Below are 27,224 nucleotides of genomic sequence, written 5' to 3' on the forward strand. Positions count from 1 at the left end.
TTTCACTTTGGTGTTCCACCAGCTGGGGCATTTTTTGTTCTCTTGCAGTCCTGAATGGCACTTAAAAGGCATTCTTTCCACACAGACACATCAAAATATCTGCTCCTGGTATTCAGAATCTCAAACAGCATGTCATAGGGGGTGAACATGCCAGTGCCAGAGGGATTCGAAAACCAGACTTGTCCACCTTTCTGAGTGACTGTCTCTCTTGCGGCTTACTAGGCCAAATACTGAGTCCACGATTCCTGAACTCCTGTGCTTGGCCATGACAATTCTGTAGAAAAGGAATTACTCGTTCTTGGGTGTTAGGAGAGCCAATGGCCCCAAGCAGACAATGCCCAACCCAGCCACACGGTGTGTATTTTCCTTCATCTTTGGGTGTCTCAGATCACTGGGAAGAGGAGATAGTAACAAAACCTCTTGGAAATGACACGTGTACAGCACAGATTAACCTCTCTTAGCCACCATTTTCTTGCCTGTCAAGGAGGGGAAGGGGATAGTAAGCCCACCCTGCAGAGCCAGAGGACAGCAAACACCTGGTACAGCCCGTGTCACATAGTCAAGGCAGAGCTCCCTGCACAGGAACTATTCCGACTGCGCGCACAGACCCCAGAAAGTCTGAACGTTAAGACTTCGCTAGCTCACAGTGCGGCCCTTAGATCAGCACCATCAGCCTCACCCCCTCAGTTTGTTAGAAATGCCATTTCTCAGCCCTGCCCCAACCTGCTGAGTCAGAAGCTGCGTTTCAACAAGATTCCCCAGGTGACCATATGCACAGTACAGTTTGAGAATCATCATATTAAAAGATGTCAATATTACCTTTCAATCTGGTGGATTTGATGGCATTTCTCTTGGCAACCAACAGCAGGCAGTAAATGAGCCTGTCAATCAAATCTAGGCAATATTGACCTAACACAGCCTGCTTCAGGGCCAGGCTGGCTCCACTGTGGCTCTGGCCAGCCTGTGGCTTGCCTTGCTCACCTGCCTCCTGCCATCTCCTGCTGGGTGGCCAAGGCCCTGGGGAGATGGAAGGTTCCTTGTTTACTGTGCAAGCACAGATAAAGTTTCTCACAGCCCCACCTGAGCGCCTGTGCCAAGGTAAACTTGCTCTCCAGAATTGCTCCCTGATTGGAAAATATGTCAGTCTATTTATCTCTCACTCCCACTGGAAAAAAGGTGGGGTGGGGGGGTGGGGAGTGGTTAGTCATGATGTCATTCTTTCCACGGAACTTCTCAAAGGCATCGCGTTTCACGGTGACTTCCAGGACCGCTTGTGTTTCGCTACACAGTACGGAACAAAACTGGCCTGGCTGAGAGCACGAGTTTCTCTTCCTTCTTCTCCCAGCACTCTGCTCCCTCCCCCAACTTCTTTCTGGGGTTCTGACTCCCGGAGGGTTTTGCAGGCAGCCTTGAAAAGGAACCTGAAAGCCCAGAGGTATGGGGAAGTTTCGTTAGCATTTCTGCCAGAGGTAACCTGTATCTGGGGGAATGGTTGCTGGTGGCAATGGTGGGCAGGGGCTGGCTCTTAGGGGTAGGAAAGGGACTCCTGGAAGGAAAGGCCACCACTTTCATACACATGGAAGAAGGGAACAAAGGGTGAAATGACCTTTCTAAGACCCATACAAAGAATTAGCAACAATTGAGGTCACTGCATTCATCACAATTCCTGTTTATATTCTCTGGAAAGGAGCTAAGACTTTCTAATTGGGTTTCTGGCTCCCACAGGCTGAGGAGATGCTATAGGCTAGCAGACAGCACTGGAGGAAAGCTAGACTCATGCTGGCAATGCCAGACCATCATTCATTCCCTTTAACAAGATCTCCTCCAGTTCAACATTGCTTCCATCCCAAGTTGAAGGTACTTATTATGAAAATAGGAGTTAAGAAAATAAGAGAGGGGCGTTGCACAGACCAGTAAAAATAACATGCCATGACCTGAGAAATAGGATTAATCCAGTCCAATTTAAAAACTGTTTAAAAAATTTATTTGTAACTTTGCAACATGTAGATAAAATCAGAAACCAAAAACAGTGAACCCCTGTGAGCCCACTTCCCAGTTGTATCAGTCAGAACAGATTTGGTTGTGCTGCAGTAACAAACATTTGTGAGTTCATTTCTCACTCATCCACCTGCACCTGTTCTCCACAGATTGCCTGGAGATTCATTTCTGCTCAAGGACTTGGGAAGAGAGATGCTTTATCGTGGTGCTGTCATGTAAGCCAAAACTTTTGTGCACTGGCTCATGAGGCCAGAAACATAAGTCACTTCCACTCCAGTTGATTGGCTACCCCTAACTTCAAAGTAGATGAGGAATGCAGTCCTAGGCTTGAAAGGCAGAGAGCCAGAAATATTTGGTGGGCAGCATTAATGATGGCCACATCAGCATTAGCAAATATTAGCATATTGCCTTATTTGCTTCAGGTCTTATTACTTCAAAGAAAGTAAATATTAGAGATACAACTGAGTTTCCATCTGTACTCCTCCCTATCCTATTCTCCTCCCTCATTTCTCAGAGCTAAGCACTGTTTTGAATTTAGTGTTAATTATCCTTATGCATGTTTTTATATTTTTTGCTATTTTGATAACACTTTAAAGTATCCATAGACATTATAAAGTATTACGTATTGTGCTGTGCTGGCTTTTAAACTACATATGTATATAGGTACTATTACAATTTTCTGCAGTGTGCATTTCTCCTTCAGCATTATAATTGTGAGATGTTTATCTGTGCCAGCACATGCTCTATTGTATTCCATTGTATAACTATAAAACATTTAGTCATCCATTCTCTTGTTGATGGACGTTTAGGTTGTTTCCATGCTGTAGCAAACATCTTAATACATGTCTCCTTGTGCACATATACAGCACTAGATGCATAGGAGTGAAGTTTCTGGAAAACTACCTACAACTTTACTAGTTATTGCCAAATTGTTCTCCAGAGTACTTAGATCACTTTATAATCCCACTAGTAGTGAATGAGCTCCATGTTTTAACAGCTCTGTCAACACTTGACACTGGCTGACTTAAATATTTTGCTGATAAGGTGGGTGTGAACAGTATTTCATTGTTGTTCTGATTTGCTGTTCTTTGCTAGTAGTGAGAGCAGGCATCTTTGTATTTTTATTGACCTTCTGGGGTTCCTCTTCTACAAATCAATAATTCACATTCTTTGCCATTTTCCCCCAAGTGTTGTTTATCTGTTTCTAACTAATTTGAGAAATTTCTTTGCATGTTATATTCATTACAAATATCTTCTCCTAGGCTACAGCTTGTTTCTCACTTTGTTATAGTGGTCATTTGCTGTGCAGAATTGTAGTAGTCAAAATAATCAATTGTTGATGGTTTCAATTTTTGTGTATGTGTTTTTAAAATAGAAATTCATTATTTTAAGGTCATGAATTTTTCTATATTTCCCTCATGTTTTAAAAGTTTGATTTTTGTTTTTAGTTCTTTTATCCACCTAGGGTTCATCTAAAATAGAACTCTCATTTTGTATTTTCTGTATGGATTAAAAGTTGTTCCTAGGACTCATTTATTAAGTAGACCACCTTGGTCACACTGACTTGTAACCTCATCTCTGCCTTGTATTATTTCCAAACATGGGTGAGTCAGTGGCTGGGCTCTATTCCACTCCATTAGTCTATCCTTCTGCTCAAACTCTGTGATCTTAATTACTAAATATTTTGATAATAAATCTTGATATCTGGTAGAGCAAGTTCTTCCACCTTTTATTTTTTCAAAGTTGCTTCATAGTTTTTCTTGGCTCTTTGCTCTTCCAAATCAATTTTAAGGAATTGATTTCTTCCAAAATCAGATTATCTGGTTCCAAACCAGACCAAACCAAACACCCTATTGTACTTCAATTGAAATTCTAGAGATGAATTTGACATCTTTATGATTTTTAATGTTTCTATTATCTACTTTTTTTGTATGGCAAATGCTTGTGATTCCAACGTCCTCCATAAACTCCTCATTTCCTCCTCTGCTCCCCTCTCCAGCCCTTCTTACTTTGACCCAAACTGCTTACTTCCTATTTCTTATGGTAGCTTCAGTACCTTAGAGTACTTATCCCTTTCAAAGGTCTCCTACGTCTTCTAATTTTTCTCTGTGCAAAAGGTAAAACTCAGACACACATTATAATGATAATGGGGTAGAAGGAGAGGGTTTTTAGTCTCCAGTGAGGAGATATAACAACATAATTTCATAGAAGGGTATATGCAATAATCTCTTCTGAGCTTCAGGAAGTGGTATGGGTAGTAATTAAGAGGCCAGACAGGTAAGTTTGAATCCCAGCTCTATCATTCACTGACTCTGATCTTGGGCAAATTATTCAATATATCTGTGCCTCAGTTTTCCCTTCTGCAATGTAGGGATGCATATATTAATTATCTCATAATATTATTGTGAGAAATAAACAACTTCACATATTTAAAGTACTTGAGACAGTGCCTGGTATATTTCAAGCTACCTATTATGGCATTACAAGACAGGATCTCCATGGACTAGTTTAGTGCTAACTATGTTGCAAATTTCACAGAACCAGTGATTTTGGGATTGAATGATGCCTAAAATGATCCAGTCCAACTTCCCACCTCATGCTTGAAACCTCTTGAAGTTATAGAAAAGGAAGACTTTTATGAAAGAAGGTCAAAAAGGCAGGAATACTGAAAGGACATCAGACCTACTTAAAAAATAAAGCTGAGGGTATGGTAGAAAACAACAAGAATTGAAAAAGGTTCAAAGGTTGCTGGGAGTGGCCATTAAGAGAAGCTGGAAGTGACAGGGTGGTTCTAGAGAGATGATAGCCTAGATCCAGAAGATAGTCTCATCCACAAAAATGTCGGTGCCTTGGAATCCAAGGGAATATTTCTCAAGATCCTATATTACTATCAAGAGGGCTTTTTGAAGGGCCTCGAGCATCCCCTTCCCCTCCCCACCAGGCTGCCAGATCCCTGACATTTTCACTGCTGGTGCCCCTGTTGGGTCAAGACTTTGAGTGCCCTATTGAAAGAATAGATATGTAACTCGTGAGGAGTAAGCCCAGGTCAACCAGGAGACCCCTGGATTCAGTTCCTCAGCTTAGGCCTAGGTGAGAGCAGGGTCATAGGTATAGATCATTGAAGGAAATTCTTCTGGGAGAGGCAAAGAGAAATACTCAGGACATGGGGCCCTCTTATAAGCGGGGAAGGCCAGAATGGGCACTCAACAGAACCAGAGGAGGGCACGATGGGGGGATGGGATGGGGAAATAAAGTATAAGGGTGTGGGTGACCATGTAGGAGGTGAGAGTGAAGACTGGACAGAATCACCAACCTGGAGTTGCTTATCCAACTGAACAGAAGTTGGCTCTGGCTCCCAGAAGTTTCTTTCCAGTGATCTGGAAAACCATAGACCTGTGGGGAGTCTTGCCCCTTCTAAGCAAGCAGGATTAAACTGAGGGCTCATTATCACCCTGTGGGATCTCCCTTTGGAACAGACTTCAGGGCTAGAGGTTCTTCTGTGATATGTCCCTGATAAGAGTGGTAACTTACAAAGCATGTAAGCATGTTTTGCTGCTCTTTACACCCCTGGGAGCTAGACAGGGCAGTGACATTGTCCCCAAGTGATAGAAGAGAAAACTGAAGGTCCAAGAAGACAACTGCCATAGGTCCCAAAGCTGGACAAGAAGGAGCCAGACTGGCCTCACATCAGAGTCCCTACAGCTGTCAGAGTGGAGCTTCGGGCCAGATGGTCAGCTGGTTGTGGATATGCCAGGCACTTACCGTAGATCAGTGTCTCAGAGCACAGCTGGGTGGGCTGCCCCAGGTGTTTACTCCCACTGGGAGGTAGCTGCTAAAGGGGCTGCCGTGTTGACAGAGGTCATGCACCTGGGTGTGGGCACACAGAATGGTCATGAAGTTTGATTGCTGACCTGGCTCCACAGTACCTCTTGCTCTAACCCTGTGGCCACCCCCACTCCTCCATGCACTTAGTTCATTCATTCAATACACAGTGGGCACCTGGGCACTGGGAATACAGAGACAAAACAGGACCCCACTGTTGCCTTTCACAGTATGGTGGAGAGAGACAGTATCTAAATAGAAAAGGGCAACAAAATGTTGACTCTCTTTTCAGAGAGGAAAGATAATGTAATGGTTCAGATCCCAGGTTTCTGAGTCAGAATGGGAAAATGAATTATGCCGAGAGGTTATATTTGAAGGTATAATGACTGAGAGTTTCTTAGAGATAAAGAAAATATAAAACTTCAGATTGAAAAGACTCAGTGTTAAACAAGATAGATTAAAAAAGGAACTCACACTTAGATATACTGAAGTGAAATTTAGAGTATTAATGACAAGGAGAAAGTTCTCAAAATATTTATAAAGAAAAAAGTAAATCAAGTAAAAAAAGAAAGAGAATCAGAATGACATGAAACCTCAATAACAAAACTGGATACATGAAGACAATGTAGTAATGTTTTAAAGTATTGATGTAAAAGGATTTTAAACTAGAATTTTATATCTAACCAAACTATCATTTAAATACAAGTAAAATAAAAATTGTATTAGGTATACAAGGCTTCAGATGGCTTATTCCCTAACCCCTTTTTGAAACATTCTTGGAGCTAATTTTTCAATGCAGGAAGGCAGCTAGAAAAAGCTCCAGAATAAACCTAAGAAAAAAGAAGAAAGAGAAAAGAAAACATATACATAAGGTCAGAAATCAGAGAAAGAGTATCCTGACACATATAAATTGTAACAACGATTTTTCCTTTGCTATAAGACTGGTCTAACCTTTACGACAAAGTCAGAAAAGGATGACAAAAACAAACAAGCAAACAAAAACTATAAGGCTCTTCTGTGTTTGAATATAGATATGAAAATTCTAGATAAAATAAAGGTAACTGTACCCGACAGTGTATTTAAAAAGCTATGATCAAGTAAGACTTATTTTAGAATAGGGGAAAGTTTAACGTGAGAAAAAAACTATTAATATAATTTTTTACCATGAATGAATTGAAGAAGAAAAACATGATTATGTCAAGAAATGTTTTTTTAAAGTATTTGATAAACACCTTCGATTTACAAAAAAACTCACAAAACTAGAGTAAATGTCTATTTTCTCAACTTGATGAAGACTATATAGTAAGTATCTATCACAAATATAGAACATAGAGAAAGCTTAGACTTGTCCCTGCTATCAAGTATCAAGTGCCTGCTATCACTGCTATGGGTCAGCAGAGTACTGGAGGCTCAGCCATCGCAATACCAATCAGAAAAATACATGAAACTATTGGAAGGGAAGGGAGAAAACTGTGATCAGCCAAATAAAAACAACATAATCAACAAATTATTGGAACTTAATAAGAAAGCCCAGCAAGTTTGCTGGATAAAGACTATATTACAAAGATTAGTATCTTTATGTCAGCAATGGAAATATATTAAAAGCACATGATTTTTTTCAGAATAGCAAAAGCAAAACAAACCAAACCATGAAGTATTTCAGAATCATCCTTGCAAAGAAACATAATACCTCGAAAGAGAAAAAAATTAAACCTGCAGAATGGGAGAAAATATTAGCCAATTGTATAGCTGATGAGGAGTTAATATCTGAAGTATATAAAGAACTCATACAACTCCATAGCAGAAAAACCAAACAATCCTGTTTTTTAAAAGGGCAGTTTTCAAAGGAAGACATGCACATGGCTGACCGCTGAAAAGGTGCTCACGATCAGTAATCACCAGGGAAATGCAAATCAGAACCACAGTGTATCAGCTCACACCGGTTAGAATGACTATCCTCAAAAAGAAGTAACAAGTGCTGGCAAGGGTATGGAGAAAAGGGGACCCTCCTGCACTGTTGGTGGGAATGTGAATTGGTGCAGCCCCTATGGAAAACCGTATGGAGGTTCCTCAAAAAAACTAAAAATAGAGCTACCATATGATCCAGCAGTCTCACTACTGGATATTTATCTAAAGAAAATGAAAACAGAATCTCGAAGAAAAATCTGCACTCCCGTGTTCATTGAAGCATTATTCACATTAGCCCAGATTATAGGGGTTAAAGGTGCAGGTATCCTACCCACCTCTCAGGACCGTTGGCCTGATGAACGAAACGACAAATGTGAGAGGAAGCTGAGCTCCCGGGCTGAAGTGTAAAGGGAGCTACTGAGACGCGGGCACGGGGGTACGGTGATGAGCCTGAGAGCTAGGGGAAGTGGCCTCCTGTGCAGCGCCCCAGCAGCGCGTCGGTTCTGGCTACCTGGCTGGGAGGGGGCTGCCCGTGATCGCTGGGCTGCGGGAGCCCCAGGGGTCGCTGAGTCTCACACTTCCCAGCTGCTGCCCAGGGAGGTTCTGGGCTCTCTGAGGACACAGGACCCCCCAGGACAGGCAGGCCATTTGAAGCGTGCCACGCTGGGGTGGTTTGTCCTAAGACCAGAGTGACCCGTACCAGAGACTGGGGGCAGTGACATCCCCTCTCCATCTGCCTACCACCTCACTGCCATCCCCGTGCCCCCTCCGCCTGCCCTGAAACACAGGCATCAAAAGGGCCACCTCGTCAGCAGTTCACGTGCCAGTGAGAGGCGCCACGGGGGGCAGCCTGCAAATTTGCCCGCACTAACCTGCCTGTGTCCTGCCAAGCGCACTTCATAAGCCAGCTTTTGCCCGGACCATGCCCACACTCCGCGCAACAGGTAGTTATTATCATCCTCTCAGGGACGCAGGACCAAGCCCAGAAGGAAAGAGACACAGGCTGGAAGTGGCGTGCCAGACCGAGGGGGCCCAAGTTTTGCATTGTTTGTTTCCAAATCCTGTACAAGTTCCTGCGTCTCATGCGGCTGTAGACCTTCTGGAGGTACCCTCCTGCTCTCTGGGTGCAGTTTTCTTTTCACGCCCCTGGCTTCACCCCAGGTCATGCTGGCAGTTTCCTGCTGGCTCTTTGGGTTTCCTCTCAGTGCAAAGGTCTCACTCCCAGACCTGAATGGGCTGTGAAGGACGAAAGCATCTAGAAAAGCAGGCTTCTGCCACCTTCTGGTGACTTGTGAGCATTGCCCTGACAGCTTACTCATCCATGGAATTTCCACCAAAACATTTCTTCTTTGAGATCATTTTCTTTCTTGAAGATAAATACTCGGCGGATTTTTTTCAGTTTTACTGTGTCTAAACAAAATACAATCATGGTATCATACTATGAACAGCAGATTAAAAGTCAGGAAACCTGGTCTCGAACCACTTGTCTTTTGTGGGATAGTGGGCAAAATCCTTTTGCCTTCTTTAAGCCTCAGTTTTACAGGTATAACATCTACCTCTAGAGTGATTGTGAGATTGAGCAGTAAGACGGCTGGGTGTCACAGAGCTGGGTTCCAGGAAATCCCAGCTGGCATTTGTTCATGTTCATTGCTTTTCAGGACTGTCATTGTTCTTCCACTTGCAAGACACCCTCCCGAATTCAATTAATATATTTCAAAGTATCATAGAACTGGAAGGCAGTTAAAGGCAGGGCACAAAATGGCTTTTAGAAATTCCCTATAGGGCACATTACAAGTAGCCAATATGCAAAGCATTGTTCAAATTTTCCTGTCCCCAAACTTCACCTCACAGCCACTGGAAAGGGGCACCAGGGAGAAACAGCATTCCAGGCAGCAGGCCCTTTCCTCTTTGGCCAGCTCTGCCTAGGAGCAGGCACTCCCTCCTGGCGGTTGGGGGGGGGATCCTCCCCTGACCAACTTGCCGAGGCCCAGACAGGAGGTCAAGGGGCAGGCTTGGGGCATACACTCTTTTCTGCCAAAACCCATTTGCTTTACTCTTCAGTGGATGGGTATAGGCTGAGGGCTGCCTGGCTTTGCATTTATTAGCATATCTCATTCATGAATCCCCACACATGGGAGTGGCTTTTGAGAGAGCAGACTCCTATCTTAGAAAGCAGGGGTTCTTGAGTGGCCTCTTGGCCATTCATAGGTCTGTGTGGAGTCCTGGATGCTTGCAGCACAGGAGTCAGAATTACCCTTGCTGAGAGGTAATCTGGGGACAGATAAGCCTGCAGGGTACGAGGGACCCAGAGCAGTGAAGTTACAGCCAAGGCCATCCACAAAAAGGACACCCTAAGCTGAATAAGTGTCCAGAAGAGATGGAGGGTGGAGGCAGATGGAAAAGGCAATTTCAGTCACTTGACACTGTTGGCAGAGGAGCTTCTGGAAATCATCTCATCCTCAGCCTTTGCCATTTGTGGGCAGGTTTTGCATTCCTGCGTTAAGAAATCATCCAGGCTGGAAGGTTACACACTCAGCCTCCAGAGCCCTGCCCATTCTCCTGAGAACTCAACTCTGGGAGCCACGTGTCTGCCCTGCAGCTCATGATGTTCCTGTTTAATCTGATTTTCTATACCATCTGGGAAGAAGGGGGAGGGAATGGACTGGAGATGGAGGAGATGTGCTTAAGTCTCCCCATTCCTGCCTCTTCTTTTATTTGTACATTACAGGCAACACTTCCCTGTTTCACTATGTGTGGGGTCTCTAGATAAAACTGATTCTGCGTGTTTTATCTCCCCTGCTAACCTGTGGGTGCCTTCAAGGTACTGATTTACTGTCTCTCTTGAGTGTCACATAGTGCCTGGTATACAACAGGTGTGCAAAAAATGTGTGTTGAATTTAAATGAACAGCAAGTGATCAGAGTAAATTTGGAAATTTGAATAATTTAGTTTAGTACTTCTCAAACCTGATTGAGCATTAGAATCACCTTGGGAGCTTTAAAAAAAAAAATTAGTGCCGAAGTTCCTCCTCTGACCAATTAAATCAGAATCTCAATAGCAAGATTTTCATAGTTAAATGCCCAGAAAGAGATCATTACCTGAAGGCATGCTGATCCTTCAGCCCTTTTGTAAAGCTGAGATCACTTCCTAATGCCTGATAATTACCCATTGCATTATGTCTGAGTTACTATATAATGCATTTTCTTAAAGTTGGGTCCATGTGCACAAAATATATAGAACTTGAAGTTTTAAAAAAGTGACCAGGAAATATATAAGGAAAATAGGTAATTTTCACTAGGTACTCAGAGACTTGTGCATTAATGGAATCATAGCATGGAATCAGCGTATCATAGTGGTGGAGCTGAATTTCACTAGAAAAAAAGAAGATGACAAATAAGCCAAAGGGATGGAAAGGAGAGAGAGAAGAACCCCCCACCCCCCAGTAAGAATCTTCATGTGAACTTTTGGGGCAGATTCTGGTCCAGAGACATCTTCTTTAGAAGTCTACGTATATCTGAATGTCCTCCTGTTTAACTCGGGCAAAAGAGATAAAAATCTAAGAGTGGTTTTAATTACATTAAGTATCTGCTTCAAGGTGCCAGCCTTTTGCCTGCACACATCCAGATGCAATAACATAGCAGAGAAGATTGACTGATCACAGCGCTTCAGGACTAGAGCAAGGTAGGGACAGGAAGCGCCTTGATAACTATTTCCCTAAGTACAGTCCTGAGCCAGCAGTGAGGACTTCATGGAGTTGCCACCTAGACCTACTGAATCTGAAACTGCGTATTATAAGATCCCTGAGTGGTTTACAAATGCACAAGAAAGGTTAAGAAACACTGCCTCAAAGGCCCCACTCAGCCACCTTCCAATGATTGCCACTAGCTTCAAATGGAGAGGGCTAGATCTTTTCTTTCTCTTCCCAGTAGCCAATATGTAACTCTTCTAATATTTTAACAACCTTTCTGAGCCCTTCTGATCGTTTTGTCTCTTTATAGGGAAAAGAAAAAAAAAAGAAAAAAGAAATGAAATAGCTGTCATCACTGATTTGAGGCCCAGAGGGAGAGAGGAAGAGATCAAAAGTCAACATCTGTGATTCTGCAAATAGAAAATGAAATGTTTCCCAGAAAGTCTGGGAAGTGGATCTCAGTGTTGGGCTGGTCCTGTGTGGTCCCATTCAAGGTGGCTGTGCTCAATCTAGAGCCTTTAAAGGGACCTCCAAGGCTGAGCATCCTGGGGCAGTGGGAATGCCCAGCCCATCTCCCAGGGAAACTAGAGGTGGGTCTGTAAAGGCCTAGGCACTAGCAGCAGGGGCACTGGCTGCTCTTTGCTCACTGGAGCCCTTTAAGAAGGAGCAGGATGAGATAGGACACTTTGTACAGGTAACATTCCAGTCACATCCTCTTCCCCCCCAGCTCTGAGCCAAGGCCTTGTGATTCCTCTCGCTCTGGACCAGGTATATCAGCCTGGGGTCTAGAGCATGCTAGGCTGGGGACAAACCTGGGGTGGGAGGGCCAGGGAGTGAGGGGATTAGTTCCAGAGTCTAAAGTCCCCCAGCAGTCCCTGTGGTCCATACCTGGATGGGCTTCCCTAGCAGGGCTCCTGGAAGAGGTGGAAGCAAAAGCAGTGAATGTGCCAACAGGCTTTAATGAGCTCCCCGTCGGCCAAACATGATACAGGTGCTTTGCAGGCCTCATCCCTGTTACTCTGAACAGGAATCCTGCAAGGCAGGTAGATGAAAGCTGCTGCTTGGAGGGCCTGTACCATCCTCCACTACATGGCAGAGCTTGCATGGAAAGCCAAGGTCTGTGATCTTTTCCCTACTGTACCTACCTCTGTACCTCGGGATTGAAAAGCACTCAGTGCTAGTCCAAGCTCATTAATTGGCCCTATAACCTTAAGCAAGGACTTTTGTTTCCCTTGGCCTTGGTGTGCTCATTTGTCAAAATGCAAGTATTACTAAGCCTCCTTTGTATTGTAAAGTGCAAGGCACATAGCAAATCCCTAATGGATAGTAGTTCTCTTCTCCTTCCTTGGCAATGAGGAGTCAATTGTGCAGGTGTAGGACTGTGTGGTAGCAGCTGCTGGAGCAGGACTACTGTTTCAGGCAGAGGGCACCTCCAGTGTGAATCAGTGCCTGTATCTTCACTCTCCTTCACCACCACAATTGTCCCGCAGCTCTGCTCATCTTTCCTCCATGTAGCCCAGGGCCCTCCAAGCAGATGGGCGCACCTTGGCCCAGATTCTGTTTCCTTTCTCCTGTTCTGAATTTCAGCCAAGAGCAAACCTCAGGTGCACTGGCCTTAGGAACATGGATTCCTCAGCCCCTGGTGGCATTCCTAGCCTGGAGGGCTCCTATGAGGCAGGTGCTGGGGAGCCAGGTCTAGAAGAGTCCCCATGCTCTGCCAGGAGGGGGCCTCTCCACACTGCATCTCCTTTCTGCTGCAGGGTGATCAGGTCAAGCACTGTAGAGGAGGGCTGGGGAGCAATTCAGTACCAAGAGGCCCTGAATCTCAGGCCCCAGCCCCTGAACGGGGTGCTCATTGCTGTCAGCTCTTGAGCCCTAATTACTTAAGCAGCAGAGCTGGCTATTACTGAGCAACTGTTTCCCTACCCAGGACCAGCCAAGCAATCAAAATCATATGAGTTCCCGGCTTGGGGGTTGAGAGTAGAAATAAATGTTCTTTGGATACTTTTTTCTATATATTTGGGTTATGGTTTCTTTGGGGGATAAGACTTTAAGTTTTGGTGCACTTGAACCAGTAATTCCGTCTTCCTGAGGACATGTTCTGGAACATGAACAAAGATGCATACGGATATACATGGCATTGTCACTTACAATAGTAAAAACCTGAAAATAGCATAAATTTCAAGAATAGAGAAATGATTGACTAAAGTATCACATAGCTTTATGATAGACAATGATACCCATTAAAAGTGATGCTTTCTAAAACTTTTAATGACTAGGAATATACAAGAATCATGTTAAGAGAAAAAAGTGAGATTCAGAACTGTATAAACAAATGAATCACAATTGTGAAACTATCACATAGATACGTATATATGTGTGTGTGTGTGTGTGTGTGTAATATATAATAGAGAATATGTACAAGACAAAACCCTAAATGTCAACAGTGCCTATCTATGGATTATTTAATTATGGTTTTGTTTCCTTGTTTAATCTTTTCTGTATTTTTCATGTTTTCTTATCAGAATTAAAAACCACATTTTAGAGAAGGGAAATTGGTTTGTGTAAAGGGCACTCCTTAAGCCCCGTCCAGTCACTCCCTGACATGCAGGCTATTGCTGGGCTTCGGACTCACCTCGTTGGTGTGGGGCAGCAGCTGAGTCCACTGCCCCGCCTGCCCGCACCCAGTCTCCTTCCGCTTTTCCAAATCTTGGGCCAGCTGTGCAAGCCACCGACTAATCCTGCAGGTCACCTGCATTACCAAAAGGAAGTAGGACAAACACAAGTTCCAGTTTCTGCCCCAGAGCCCCAGTTCGCCTTTGTGGGCTCCAGCTTGCCCTTTTCTCCCTGCGGACTTCAGGCCCAACACTGGATGAAGAAACCACCACATCACGCAGACCGCTTAAAAGGCAGCCGCAGCTGCATGAGGACTAACCCCCAAGGTCTTTATTTTATGTCACTCATAAAGGTTCTGCCTCTCTGATCAAACCCTAATGGACACAGTGAGGGGCCCACAGGCCTGGCTTCGAGTCTGAGCTCTGGGAACTAACCACCCTGCTCCTTGGCTTCCTCATTTGGAAATGGAATGTTGAATCTCTGAAATGTGGTCGTTGGGCATTGGATGAGATGCTATGTCAGAGCTCTGGTGTCACGGCTGGTGCAGAGCAGACATTCAAATAGTAGTGCCTTAGATTCTTTTCATTAAGTGCCTTAAATTCTCCCCCAAATCCTGTGCAAGAATTAGGGTATCTGCTACCACGAGGAGACGAAGGGAGCTTGTGAGTAGCTGTCAGGAGTCCCACCAGTCTCCCCAGCTCAGAGCCGGAGTGGCCTCTACGACCCCACACTCTACCTGTTTTGGCCAAGCTGCCTTTCACATTCTCACCAGATTTGAGTATCTTTTTCTACTATACAGTATTTTTTTCCTGTCACCTTTTCTACTTCACCTAAACTAGGCTGATTCCATGAAATGTTTACACACTCTTCTGAGACAGAAGGTACTATTCTTCTGAGAAATACGTTACTCTCTCCTTGAAATCTGGATTTGAAGAGGGCTCCTGCCTGCTAACGACCTGGGGATCAGTGAAGGGCTTACAAACTGTGACAAGACACTGAGCCTCCAGGGGCACAGCCAGTAGGGGAGCACGCTCAGAGGGAAGATCCTGCCCACCAGCATCGCCAAGGTATTTATTCAGGATGCATTTCTTATTTCTGCCATCTTTAGGAATAAATTATTTTTTTGCTTTTTATGGAAATAAGATAAAAAATAAAAATAGAGGAAGAAAGGTGGTCTGGGGGGCAGGTGCTAACATCCGCGTTCCATGTGTGGGGACTGAGGCTCAGGATTCACAGCTCATAAAGAGAGTGAGTGTATCTTCAGACTCTGAGTCAAGAATGCCTGTGAGGTGTTCATGTGGCTCCGTTACAAGGAGCAGAGGGGCAGACGGTGAGGAGAGTAGACAGCCCCTGCTGCCTCCCTCCCTCTGGTTTCCCCTTCAGGACGCAGGGTTTTGTTTGGAGGCACTGTGGCAGTTCCCCTCCCTCATCTCAGGGTCACTCTTGACAGCCAGGCCCACAGTCTTGCAATTACTGACCCTTTCCCTCTCAGTAGGGTGTCTGCCACCATCCAGGCACTTCCATTACAGGGTGACACTGACACACAGATCTGCTAAAAATAAGTTCCCACTCCTATTTCCAGGGAAGCACACTGTGGTATATGCCCATGTTAATGGGCCCATCCCAGTCTCAACCCCTCATCAAACAGGATATGTGGAGAGCACCTTGTGTTTCCAAACTAACAGGCACAGGACCGAAGCTGCCTTTGTCCTTCTGGTTCATGGGACATCTCTTTTCCTACACCTCGTACTAGGTGTGGTCCCACCGGATGGCCACTGTAAACAGAAAAAGATTTCGTGACCAGAGAAGGGAGAGCTGGGAGAAGCATTCATCAATGTATCAAGGGATGAGCTCTGGCATGTCACTTAAAAAAAAAAATAGACTAGGAGTTCGCAGTTACAGGTTCACAGCAAAATGGAGTGCAAAGTGCAGAGAGTTCCCATATATCCTTTACCCCAACACACAAAACACTCCCCTGTATCAACATCACAGATTGGTACATTTGTTAGAATCAAGTAATCTATGCTGACACATCATAATCCAGAATCCAGACTTTTTATTAGGGTTCCCTCTTGGTGTTGTACATTTTGTGGGTTTGAACAAGTGTATAATGACACGCATCCATCACTGTGGTGTCATGCAGAGTATCTTCACTGCTCTAGAAATCCTCTGTGCTCCACCTGGTCATCCTCCTTCCCCCCCACCCCCCCGACCCTGGCAAACGCTGATCTTTATTGTCTCTGTAATTTTGCCTTTCCCAGAACATCATGTAGTTGTAAACACACAGTGCATAGCTTTTTCAGATGGGCTTCTTTCGCTCACTAATATGCATTTAAGTTTCCTCCATGTCTTTTCATGGCTTGATAGGTTATTTCTTTTTAGCACTGAATAACTTGCCATTGTCTGGATGTACCAAAGTTTATTTAACCACTCACCTATTGCAGGACATGATTTTGGCAATTATAAACAAAGCTACACATCTTGTAATACAAAAAAACTCAGCTTTTTCCTCTCCTATATAGGGAAAACCCCAGTTTTTCCCTATTGTATCTATCTCTATACTGTGTGTCTACTTTACTTTCACGGAGAAATTCCCCTCAGACACTTCTGGCCACCAAATGTGTGGAGGCTTTTCCTCACATCAGACAAATTCTGTGACACCAGCTGGGTGTCCTACAATTTAACTCAATTCTAGCACTACCTACCCAGAGACGGTGTCAGGTCCCAAAGATGAAGGGCTTGGTCCCACAGGACTCCTCCCGCATCACTTCAGATCCTGCTGCAGGTAGGAGGTCCCCAGGCTACGCACAACTCCTGTCTGACCTGGCTGCAAATAGGAGGTTCCCATAAGCCCCCTCCTCAGGTTTGATTAATTTGCTAAAGTGGCTCAGAGAACTCAGGGAGACACATTTACCGATTTATTAAAGGATATCACAAAGGACACAAATGAACAATAAGATGAAGAGATACATAGGGTGAGGTCCAAAGTGCAGGAGCTTCTGTCCCTGTGGAGTTGGGGTGCACCCCCCTCCCTGTGTGGATGTGCTCACCCACCTGGAAGCTCCCAGAACCCTGTACTACTGGGATTTCATGGAGGCTTCCTCAGATAGCCAGGATCAATTATTATCTCTGTTTCTAACTCCTGTCCCTGCTCAAGAGAATGGGTGGTGGGGCTAAATATTCCAAGCTTCTAATCACAGAGTGGCCTCTCTTGGGACCAGAAGCCACCAGAGTTGCCTCCTTGGAACACTCCTATCACCCAGGAAATCACAAGGTTTTCAGAAGCCCTGTGTCAGGAATCAAAAATCAAATGATAGAAGAAAAGATGCTCCTAATGCCCTATCGGGAACTGGAGGCAGAGACCAATACATATTTTTCTTCTATCTCACACATCCGCATGCAAGTTTTTGTGTGGCCATAAGTTTCAAGATACCTCATTTTTAAGCAGGTACAAGCCAAAGAGGGAGATTTAAAAAAAAGTTTTTAATATGTTGTAAATAAAATGGTGGTGATTCCATAACCTGTGGTACCTTTTCTTGAAATCTTGGGATTGGAATCCCTTTTTACAACCAGCAATGAAAAGATAACATAGGAGTCCCTCATCTGAAAGGCTTTCTGTGAACTTACTTCCTGCCATCTTCAGATCCAGAAACCTCCAGGTCTTTCTCAGCAGGCGCACTGCTTCTAAAAGCTCTCATGAGCTCATGAGTGGGCAGCACCATCCTTCACACCGCCTGTGAAGCTTGAGGACAGGGAACTGTGTCTTATTCTTCTTTGTGTCCTCAGATCCTAGCAATTGCTCAAAAAAATGTTTGTTGGATGAATACAGGAAGGGAGCAATTCTGTCTTGCCCCTACTCTAGAAGCTGAATCCAAATTTCCATCTATCTCTAGATGAATCAGTTTGTGTTTTATTAATTCTATTCCATTATTCAAAGGGTTTTTAGAAAACTTGTCCAACTTTGATTAATGTTTTGCAAGGCAGAAGATGGTGTTCATACTCCCATCTGGACACAAACAGCAAGGCCAAAGAGCAAGTTCCCCAGCTGGGAATAGAACCTGGGTCTTTTGTTGCAAACCAATCCCCTCTCTCCTCCTCTTGAGCCCAATCTCTGGAGCATCATTCTTTAGACAAAGAATGAAGTTTCGGATGTCAGAGAGGGACAAACTTAAGCATCCCTATTCTACAACATGCTGAGCACTCCTGTAGCTTAACTGCAGCTGAGACAAAGGACTGCCAGCCTTGCTCCACACAGCACTGCAAGATAAAGAGCAAAGAGGAACTCAGAACCTGGTGCTCTCCCCCAGCCCAGCCCGGTCCATTCCCTTCCTCAAAGTTCAGCCAAGAGATTAGGAGCTGGGCGCTATACATACCTGAATTAGCTGGTTTAATCTTCACAGCAGGTGAGGTGCTGCCATTAATCCTGTTTTACAGATAACAAATCCAAGCATCTTCGAGGCTCTAGGGAAGAATCCGTTCCTGCCTCTCTTAACTTCTGGTGGTTGCCAGCAATCCTTGGTGCTCCTTGGGGTTTATAGATACATCACCCCAGTCCCTGCCTCCATCTGCATGTGGCCATCTCTCCTGTGTGTCTGTGTCTCTGTGTCCAGATTTCCCTCTTCTCATGAGGACACCAGTCACAGTGGATTTAAACACCACCGTAATCCTGTATGACCTCATCTTAGCTTGTTCACATCTGCAAAGACTGTTTCCAAATAAGGTCACATTCACAGGTTTCAGAAGTTAGGGCTTCAGCATGTCTTTTTGGGGGGCACAGTTTAACCAGTATGCCATGTCTTCCCCCATTACATATGCTGCCTCATAGGAAAGATGAATAAATGTCAAATGCTTCATTCTCAGGCATTATTTGCTCTAAGTTCTGCTTGAAGACTTCATAGGATGGTGGAAAGAAATGACTGGTTCTTGAGCTGTGGGTTGGGGTCCCAAATGTGCTGGACACTAGAAGTGACTACTCTCATTTACTGTCCCTGGGCCTCAGCTCCCACATATGTGAAATATGAGTCAGTCTAGACAGGTAGTGAGGTCCCATTAGAGCCTTATGTGACAATGACAAGACAATATAATGATGAAAAGGTGAGCGTGACAAAATCTTACACAGCACCTCTCTCTACACAAATTATAGCTGCTTTAATTCAATTCAATAAATATTTACTTAGCAGTTCTATGTATCCCTTTCTAATTATATTGCATTTTCCCTAACTAAATGTTCCTTGAGGGGGTGATCATGCCTGGCATCTAGTGTGGGCTCAGGAAATGGTTGTTAAATAAACAGTAGAACAGAGTGGTGGGAACACAAGAGACAAAGAAAAAGAATGTCAGATCATGTTGACTTGCTTACCAAGTGCTGCATGAGTTTATGCCTGGTTTTCCCAAAGGGAATGTAAGATTCCAGGGCAGAGAGCCTTCCTCTATTTTCTGCAATGCTGGGGACAGGGCTGGAGACAGTAGAGATGCAATACATAGTTTAATTCCCTGCCCCCTTACTCATTTTTACATAAACACATAAATGTGATCACATCATACCTGTGGGTTGGTTTTTTTGTGTGTGTGGCTCCCTTTTATTTGGTTCTGCCTTTCCTCTGTCCTCTACCCCCCTGAGCACCCACCACCACCCAAACTCCTGCTGGGGCAACTGATATTAAGAAGTTGGTATGTTTCTTTCCATATTTTTCTCCATACATGTAGACCCAAAAACAGCACATATACGTATACATAAGTACTCATGTGCATAAATGGGGAGGTTGTTTGTCATTGTTTTCTACAAAAGGATCATATTTTAGATGCTTTAAAAGCTAAAGTATCTTGCTTTTCTCATTTCATAATATCTGGTGGAAATCCAGCGAAGTCCATTGGTGCAACTCTAATTTGTGCTTTTAAATGGATGCACGCCATTTCATGGTGTAAGTGTACTGTGATTCGTTCGGCAATTGCATGGTAATGGGCAATGTTTGATTTATTGATCACATGTTCTTGAAGAAGAGAGTTGCTGAGAATTCTCTGATCTTACTGCCAAATTATATTGTCCTCATTTACCACCTTTGTCCTCCTGGACCCTCTCCGCCCCAGTGTCCACACAAGCCTGTTGGTACTTGGAGTTCTGATCTCCCATGGAATCTGAACCCACGTGTTCTCAATATTTCATCTTAACGGGATCTGAGGCTTTTAAAAATGGAATCCAGACTTCCTGGGTTGTTTCCAAAGGAGATGACTTTCTACTTAATGGCATCAACCCCAGTAATCCTGTCTGAAATCTAATCAACACATCAGATAAAGGAAGAAAATGCCCTTTCTTAGTGAAATGGAACAAGCTTTCTGAAGTAAGATGCACCTCCTCTTGGTCAGGAGCCCGGAAATGAGGAAGGGACAGTTCCCAGGGGCCCTAGTGGGGGCTAAGGGACAGGTGAAAGCGGTGGTTCCTGCAGGGGGTGGGGTCCTCTGAGCTGAATCCACACTCCCTGGGGGTCCTTCCCAGAGCCCCCAATCTTCAGCTGCATTAAGGGAGCAACAACTAAGTTGCTTGTTTGATTGATGAGATTTTTTAAATTGTAAAACACAGTCATCTACATCCAGGTATAGAAAACATATATGTGAGAGTTTAATGAATCACTGTAAGTGACCATCCATTCAACCACCTCCAGGTCAAGACACAGAATATCATCTGCACTCAGGAGCCTCCTCCTGCCCCTGCCTACTTTTAGTTCCCTTCCTTCCTCCCTAAATGCAGCGATGTTCTGACTTTCATGCGAATCACCTCCTTGCATTTGGGGAAAAAAAATAAAGAGGCTTCTTTGACTCAATAATATGGTTTTTAAAAAATTTCTTGTTGAGCTATAACATGCATACATACAGTAAAATGCACAAATCTTGGTGAATTTTTGCATATAAATGTACCTGTGTAATCACTACCCAACTCAAAATATAGAACATTTCCAGTACCCCAGAAGACTCTTGTGTGCTCATTCTCAACCAATACTCCCCAATTTCTATCACCCTAGACATGTTTTAAGTGTCTTAAACTTTGTATAAATGGAATCTTGTATTTTTCCCACTCAATAATGGCTGAGATTTGACCACATTGCCTGTAACAGTAGTTAGTTCTTTTTTTATTGTGGTGTAGTATTTCGTTGTATAAATGTGTCCCTCAATATTTATCCATTCTACTGATAAATACTGGGTTGTCTCCAGTTTTCAGATATTACAAATAAATATAAATAAAGTTCCTATGCATATTGTTATTTGTGCCTTTTTTGCAATAATGTACTCCTTTTTCTGGAGTCTGATATACCCAGGAGTATAATTGCTGGGTGATAGAGTAGGAATATATTTAGCTCTGGTAGTACTTCCACATGAATTTCCAAGTAGTTGCATATATAGTAGTAGGTAATATACATGCTCATTGCCAATTTCTGAGAGTTCTAGTTCTCCCACATCCTCTCCAATGCTTGGTTATTTTCAATCTTATTAAGTTTGGCCATTCTAATGGGTATGCAGTACCATATCATTATGGTATTAATTTGTATTTCCTCTTAACGGCATTGAATCTTAGCATGCATGGCTTGAAGGGACCTAAAATACTATCTACTCCAATCCCTCCCTTCAGAAGAGAAACAATAACAACTCTCTCTCTCTCTCTCCCTCTCTCCCCTTCCCTCTCTCCCCTCTCTCTCTCTCACATAGACGCTGTCTGTTTCTCTGGAGAACCTTAACATTCACTTCATCTTTTAAGACTTAGTTTGCTCATCTATAAAATAGGAAATAATGAAACCAATTTTGAAAAGTTGTGGTGATCAAATACAATGCATATAAAATTCCTAACACAGATATTTAACTGGTAGTTAGTAAATGACTATTAAAAAAGAAAACAGGTTGAGAAACTGCTATATACCCAGGTTGAAGAAAAATTTTGTATAACCAAGGGATGCAAGAATAATCTCTCTCTCAGCCCAGAGAAAACTACTGTTTATGGCTGTTTGTGTTTCTTCTAGAAATATTCTATGCAAAACCATATACAAGTGGAAGTATGCTATATCAATACTTCTGAGCCTTAGTTTAAAAAATATTCACATACACAAATTAGGTAGCATAAACTGTCTCTACATGGTCCAAGCGGTGTCCAGACCAAAGAAATATTCCCCAAACCCAAAAGTTGATTAAAAATGAACTAAAATTCATAATTGCATTTTTGAACCACATGATGGGTTTATCTTAGAAAATCCTGCTTTTCACTCCCATCTACTCAGCTCACACAACTGAGCTATCTTGCATTTAATTTTTCAAAATTCCCTGAAAATCTTCTCCCTCAGCATGAGCCCTGGTTCTCCTTCTGAATTCACTCTGGGTCCTTCTCTCCTCTCACAGAGGAAAAGCTCATAGAAACTTCCCTGGCCAGTATCCCTCACAGCTTCAGAAAGCGGAAGAAACTGTCATTTTTTTTAGAGGTTGAGGAGGGGAAAGGCTGGTGATAGGAAAGCACCAGCCACAGATGATGTGCCTTGTGCCAGGCACTGTGCATTACCTGTATTATCAACTTGATCCTCATGCAAACCCTACAAGGTGGGCGTTGTTATCATCCATTTTACAGATGATACAGGCTAAGTAGCTGTTAAGGCACTTGTAATTTAAATAGCTGGTTTATTCCAGAGGCCAGAGTCAAACTTGTGATATTAGAGAGATTCCCACTCACCTGCTGATAGATTTTGTCCAGTCCTCCCTCCCCTCTGTTGATGTTTCTGTGGACCTTCCCAAAGAGATGTCGACTGCCTAATGATGCTTCCTATTAACACTCCCTATTTACAGGTGAAAACCTCCCTTCCTTACATCATAGTCTTCTTAGGACCATATTTACTTCCTCTCTGGGAATCCTTGGGTGCTGCTGGCTGGAGCCTGAATGAATTCCTGTCACATACCAGGCTGGGAGGTAATGGAACCTTAAGAGTAAAACTCTTAAGGCTGTCTTCTGATCCCTACTCCTTTGAGCTTCAACACCTTAGTCACAGTGAGGAAAAGGGAATGTGGGAAGCAAGCAGCCTTTAAAAGCCCCTATTTGTTATAATCCAAGTAACTACGAAGCTTATGGTGGTTTCAAAATAGGTCCACAGATTCTTTGATACTCCTTTCTCCAAAAAAATGGAATCTAACCTTCCCTTCACATGTGGGTTGGAGGGTTGGACTTAGAGACTCACTTCTAACAAATGATACTATGTAACAGCAGAGATACTACCTAACTTCCAAGGTTAGGGCATGAGAAGGATACCAGGTTTCTCTGGCTGCCTCTCTTTAGGACCCTGGTCCTTGGGATCTTACACCATATTCTGAGGATTCACAGGACACATGGAGAGGCCAGATGTCAGTTTTCTGGCCACAGCTAGGCCTTCAGTCGATGGTCAGCCTCAGCAGTCAGCCGTGTGAGTGGGTGAGCCTTCAGATCATTCCAGCCAAGGCCCCAGACAGTGGAACAGAGAGAAGCCATCCTCAAGGTGCTTGGCCTGAATTTCTGTGTCACAAAATCATGAGAGATAATAAATCATTATCGTCCTAAGCTACTAATTATTGGGCTAATTCATTATGCAGCAATAGACAACTGATAAAAAGCTGTTCCCAGCTGCCTCAGTTTTTAGGGCTATTCCACTCACACTGTAAAATGTCAGAGGGTGAATGAACTGGAGAACCATGTTCTCATTTGTTGACTGTTCTGTAATACGGACAGTGGAGACTCCTACCCAATGCTGGAGCATCCTGCGCAGGGAACCTGCATGTCTGTACCCACGGAGACCTGGAAGGTCAGCGATCTTTCCTCAAAGAGTGGGGCCACACCCGCCTCAGCGTTGACCAAGGCCTGCCTGGACATCTCAGGTCTGAGCTCCATCTGTCAATCCTGCCCCCTGCTGGCTGCCAGAGTTGGTTTATTTTTCTTCCTCAGCTCATTGGCACTTAATATTAGCTGGTGCCTCGGAGTAACAGCGGGGCCAGTACCCTGTGGCTTCCTAACTGGGGCTGTGTGTCACTGCAGCAGGGACTCAGTGAGGGCATGCACAGACTCCCGGCCTTGCTCTTTGGGTCCCAGGCAGAGAGCACACCTCAGTTATTTTGGGAGACTTTAATGTTCACCAAGTCCCTGCTGTAAGGTGATGAATTTGACACACTTGCTATCTAACCTGCCATATGCTCATTTCAGAGCAGGGAGGGCGACCCGCCCAGAAATGTCCTCCTGCCAACTTCCCTTTGGGTGGGGCCCTGAAAATGCTTACTCAGGCAGCAACATCAACCTGTTCCTCCTCGGGAGCACCTTCCCAAGCTTCTCTACTCCCAGCATGGCTATCTGAGAATCTTTCCAGTGGCAGGTACTCTGTCCTGGTGCTTCCCAGATGTTCAGTCCCCAGGACAGTGGCTGGTGGGTGAGCAGGGTGCTGGCCCTGAACCAGCCTGACCAGCCTACTTTGATTCCGCAAGGGAGTCTCAGGGACTTCCTCGATTTAGTGACTCCCGTAACAGTTTTCCGCTTGGAACCTCCAGTTCTGAACCATGCTGTCTCTCAGAAATTGCAATTCCAGTCACAGCCTCTCCTCTACAATGTCCCTCTGGCTTTCCAGTGGTCCTGGAAACGTGCTCATGCCGGGTTCTCTGTCTCTCCCTTTTCAGGCAGCCAGGATGAAAATGCAATTTTGTCTTACATCCGCAGGTATGACGGTAATTCAAAATGCAACTGGACACTGCCCCTTAGTTTCAAATCCTTAATAGCAATCCTCCACCCCTAAGTTGCAACCCGCACAAAGTCACTGTTCAGGTACAGTTTTAGAGAGGTCTAACAGTGAATGAGACACAGGCATTCCCCACTTTGCGACAGTTCGTGTTATGCCACCTCGCTTTTACGATAGACCTGCCTAATACCTGTGTTCGCTAACAAGAAATCCAGAGGATTTTTGTTTTCAGGAAAAGGGCAAAAAAAGCATTCAGGATTTGTTCTGCAGTAATTACAGAGGCACCTGTACCCCAAGCAGCAAGAGTCGCCCCCACCAAGCTCCTTCCTCTGGATCCACACTCAGCATCAAGCTGCCATGGCTTTGAGCTGTGTCTGCGGCATCTGTGCTTTATCTCCATTTATTTTGTGCATCTGTTACAAGATGTGTCCTAAGGTATCAGAAAAGCCTAAGAGGTTATTTTTTGGGGGTCTGGGAATGCTCAAAAACTTTTCCCATGTAAATTAATTCTTCAGTTTACTCCATTTTGGCTTAGGTTTCATAGGAATGAATTACTTTCGCATAGTGGGGGGAACCTGTACACTGTATTTTTCTACTTCATTTAATTTAATGGCTGCATCATGTACCATGGATGTACCACATTTGTTCAACTAAACCCCTATTAAAGAACATTAAGGTAATTATTTTTGTTACTAGACAAACAGCTGAATCTTGGAAACACACTCAAATGCTTTCCCTCACAGGAAAGTGAAGAAGCTGTTTCTTACCAAGCTAACCATGGGTTTGGAGCTTATTATGCCCCAGCCTGAGATTTGCTAGAATCCCCAAAAGTTGTGATTGCTGGGAGTGGGCCACTCAGGGAGGCCCAGGGGGCAAAAAATTACAACCAGCACAGCCTTTGAGGAATGGATTTTCAAGTCAAGGAGACTGAAGGGCAAACCTCTAAAACATCCTCTGATGAAATGTAACCAAACTTCCCTGTATTTTCCTCCAGTTATATAATCCTCAGAACCCCCTTTACCCAGCCATGGCATATGTCTTCTTGGATATGCTGTGGCTGATGTCAGCCCCTCTTCCATCCATTCAGGAGGGAAACACTATGCTGGATAGTGACAGAGGTCTAATCAGAGCCCAGGCTTGATGGGATACCGCAGAGGATGGTGGGGACGCAGGAAGGCCATCAGCAGTGACTGCTGTGTGCCAGACACTCGACATGTTCTTACCCTCTTAGTCTCAGGGCAGGCCTGTAAGGTGAGTGCTGTATCCACATTCTGTAGATGAAGGGACTGCGGCACAGAAATGTAGTGAAACCAGCCCAAAGTAGGCAGCTGGTGACACGAGGATCTGAACCCGGCAGTCTGGCTCATGCTCCTACCATGACACTGGGTGTTTTTCAGTATCATTGAGGCAGAAGTAGTGGGAAGAGTCGAGGTAGATAGAGTTTTGTGACTGTCACAGGAACTAGAGTCAGGAGCTAGAGACACCCACTTCTGGGAGGAAGACAAGATGGCCAGGTGACAAGGTCACCAGAACAGCTGTTGGTCCCTGGAGGACAGGGAGCCCTAGTCCCTCTGTCCCCAGGCTGGGAGAAGCACAGCTCTGATGCTCTCCCAAACTCCTTCACGCTGCATTAGGCCTCCAGTAACAGGAGCCAATCTTTGTTTCCTAGGACCTGAAAGGGCCTAACCGACTTGCTTTATTATGTTAATTGTGCAGATAATCATGGTGAGCTAAATGGTAACAGAGAAGGAAAAAGATTAGGATGAATTAGCTAGTTGCTCCAGGGCCCCTGAACTGCCTATCAAAATACAAAGGGACTGGAGTCTTGCGACCTTTAACTCCTGACAAAGTGGCCTCTGTAACTTCAAGAGTCTGTGTATCGACCTTACTGCCAACTGAATTTTCATTGTGCTTCACAGTTTCAGTAGTTTTTCTTGTCTTCTGTGTAATTGTCACTCCAACTCTAAGAGGCTTGCCAGATAGGTATTACTGTCTCTGTTTTACAAACGAAGAAGCTGAGGCCCAAGGACGGTGGGCATTGCCCAATGTCAGGCAACTAGAGTAGAGCAGAGCTGGTCTGGAACCCATGGCTTTCCAGTGGCGTGCAGCAGCTGGGTCTGATCGGTTCTTGAGGGTCGTGTGTTCACCTCTCCTCCTAACTCCGCATTCAGGGACATCACTTAGTAGCTTGAAATCAGTCATGGTGGGAGTATTTACACCATGGAAACCAAGCAAACAGTATACATCCTGGCTCCCCCACTATCCCTGCTACCCAGATGTAACTCCAGGGAGAGGAAATCTGGGGGCAAAACACCTCTAAAACCAAAATCAGTCAAAGGGAGAAGTTTAAAACCCATTTATTGCTTACAAACTGTGGTCGGGGGCCATTTCTCTCTCCTGCTCCAGAAGAAGCAGGCAAGACCTCCCCCTAACCTCTTAGGTTCAGATAAGCCCTGGGTTGCCTAGGTAATTACC

General features: G+C 44.3%; 1 long non-coding RNA gene across 1 annotated transcript; it reads left to right on the forward strand.

Moving 5' to 3' along the window:
- The first annotated feature begins 1,300 nt into the window (after positions 1-1,300).
- Positions 1,301-2,224, forward strand: LOC140850292 (uncharacterized). The gene is made up of 2 exons (XR_012132940.1): positions 1,301-1,435; positions 2,148-2,224. It is a non-coding gene; the product is annotated as an uncharacterized lncRNA (long non-coding RNA).
- The last annotated feature ends 25,000 nt before the right edge of the window (positions 2,225-27,224 follow it).

The sequence above is a fragment of the Manis javanica genome, chromosome 1 (genome assembly GCF_040802235.1).
Source record: "Manis javanica isolate MJ-LG chromosome 1, MJ_LKY, whole genome shotgun sequence".
NCBI lineage: Eukaryota > Metazoa > Chordata > Mammalia > Pholidota > Manidae > Manis > Manis javanica.